At 40.4% G+C, this 2,814-nt stretch overlaps 1 protein-coding gene across 5 annotated transcripts in view; it reads left to right on the top strand.

Annotated features, from left to right (window-relative positions):
• LOC106883691 (uncharacterized) overlaps nucleotides 1-2,814 on the top strand; it is a 41,605-nt gene that overhangs the window by 33,286 nt on the left and 5,505 nt on the right. The window lies entirely within an intron of this gene.

Here is a 2,814-nt window from a genome sequence, read left to right on the forward strand (position 1 = left end):
GCTTACGACGTCGAGGGTCCCAGTCGATCCGATCAACAGAACAGCCTGCTCGTGAAATTAATGTGCAAGTGGCTGAGCACTCCACAGACACGTGTACCCTTAACGTAGTTCTCGGGGATATTCAGCGTGACACAGTGTGACACGGCTGGCCCTTTGAATTACAGGCACAACAGAAACAGGAAGTAAGAGTGAGAGAAAGTTGTGGTGAAAGAGTACAACAGGGTTCGCACCATCCCCTGCCGGAGCCTCGTGGAGCTTTAGGTGTTTTCGCTCAATAAACACTCACAATGCCTGGTCTAGGAATCGAAACCGCGAGTCCGCTGCCCTAACCACTGGGCCATTGCGCCTCCTGAGGTTGTCTTATATTCCATGACAAAAAGAGTCTTTACTATTCTACATTGTTTTTGTTCATTCAGAGCAAAAGAGAGGGCAGTTACAGAAAATGAACTAGTCCGAAGGGGAGGAAGAAATGAGAGTATGATGGGAGGAAATGGTGATTGGAATGACACTGAAGAAGAGAAAAAATGAAATGAGAGATGAAAGAACAATGAAATGAGAAATGAAAGAACAAAGAGTGGAATGAACAAATAAGGGTGAAAGGGCTGATAGACAGAAATAGTTGTACAAGATTTAGAAAAATGTATACTTACATATAAGAGATAAAGTGTACGTATGCCGCTATATATATATATATATATACATATATGAATAATACAAAATGGGACAAGAACGCAAAACATCCAGTTAAGTGCTCTCTCACATTTCCTTGCCTTCTCTTCTTGCTCACTTTCCCTCCACTTTTCACTTCACTGTGTCCCTGTCATTTTTTCTCGCCCCTCCTTAATTCTTTTGTCCCTCTACCTCTACCTCTCTCTCTTCTCTTCCCACGTGACCGGCGTTCGGCCAAGCCTGATCTTTCTTTCTTGGCCGGCCGTTGTCCGTGCAACACCTATATTCCTTCCTGTGCCAGTGAAATCTTGTATCCTTGACGTAAGGCTTTATTTCCACATACGCCAGCTTAATTTAATTCGTCCTTAGTCGAAAGACACCTGTTGTTATGTCCTGTTATTATTTCTATTGTATTTGTCTAATATTGTTCGTTTTTTTCCGTCCTTCTTTTTGTATACATTCGCTGCTTTCTTCCAAGGAATCTGATGCTCTTAGCTTAGTTTTTCCTTGGGGCTGGCCAGATTGGGGCAATATCGAGTATAACCAGCCAAAATTGCAAAGATAATCTGGATCTTGACTGATGAAAGAAAACTCTGAATGACCCATCCTTGTTTTCTTTGTATCTGGATGTTTTGTTGTCCCTTTCTTGTATCACCTAACTGTCTGGATGTTTTGCATTCTTGTCCCATTTTGTATTATTGATATATATATATATATATATATATATATATATATATGTTAAATCTCTGAACGAGGTATTAAATATATATATATATATATATATATATATATAAGGCTTCTTGTGAGAGCTGATAACATCTCATGGCTATTGTGCTGAACAATGGGCTATACTGGATGTGATCATTTGGAAGCTTCTGCATCCTATTATAGGACAAAAACCACTCAACTATATTGATGTTATTGGCAGAGACATGCAACATGAAATTTAGGATCTACCAAAACTAACGAGGGTGGGAGGGCAGGATTCCTGGTTGTGACCATTTCAAGAATAAGAAGTAATGAGAAAGAGAGACATTACTAACTGCAGCTATGTTTGATGGTAGAGAGAGAGAGAGAAAGACTGACAGACAGTGAGTAATAGGTAGTGGTAGAAATATTTGTTAAGAGAATGTGATGGATTTCATGAACAAGGACCCTGAAGGGAGTGGGAGTAGTGGAGAGTAATAATAGAAGCATGATGTTAATTAGTAAGAGAGAGAGAGAGAGAGTGTGAATAATGAATAATCATGATGGCAATGGTAAGAGACTGATGGATGCCCCTAAGACAGTGATCTGAGGAAAAGAGAGAGAGAGTGATGACAGATAGTACAGGGAGGGTAAATGGTGGTGGGCTGTATTGGATACCAATAAATTTTATGGAGTATTTCATTACTTAGGCATGTGATGGGGAAGGAAAGAGGGTGGAGAGATAGATGGTAGTAGTGTGTGTTGGGAATTGGTATTGATAGATCTAATGTTTCCTTTGATTACACGGGTGACATGGTACAGTTCATAAGATAGGGGTTATAAAAAGAGAGAGAGAAGGGGGGGGGGAAGAGAGTATGAAATTGGTAAGAAGGGCAAAAAAGGGAGACTTAACTGGTACAAAATAGGCAAACAGTCTCAGCTGTAGATCATCATCATCATCATCGTTTAACGTCCGCTTTCCATGCTAGCATGGGTTGGACGATTCGACTGAGGACTGGTGAAACCGGATGGCTACACCAGGCTCCAATCTGATTGATGTGTATTTTATATCCCAGCCTTCATTACTCCCATCATTTTAATGTATGTTTCTCCATGGATTGTTTGGGTCTTCTGCACTGCATTCTGCCAGTCATGAAAATGTTGGAAAATGTAATAAGAAAAATTTATTCTACATAGCGACGCTATGAAAAAGAGAAGAAATTCACATTAACTCTTTACTCATTTACTTGTTTCAGTCATTTGACTGCAGCCATGCTGGAGCACCGCCTTTAGTCAAGCAGATCGACCCCAGGACTTATTCTTTGGAAGCCTAGTACTTATTCTATCGGTCTCTTTTGCCGAACCGCTAAGTTATGGGGACGTAAACACACCAGCATCGGTTGTCAAGCGATGTTGGGGCGACAAACATATACGCACACATACATACATATATATATA

Source organism: Octopus bimaculoides, chromosome 23 (assembly GCF_001194135.2).
Source record: "Octopus bimaculoides isolate UCB-OBI-ISO-001 chromosome 23, ASM119413v2, whole genome shotgun sequence".
Classification (NCBI taxonomy): domain Eukaryota; kingdom Metazoa; phylum Mollusca; class Cephalopoda; order Octopoda; family Octopodidae; genus Octopus; species Octopus bimaculoides.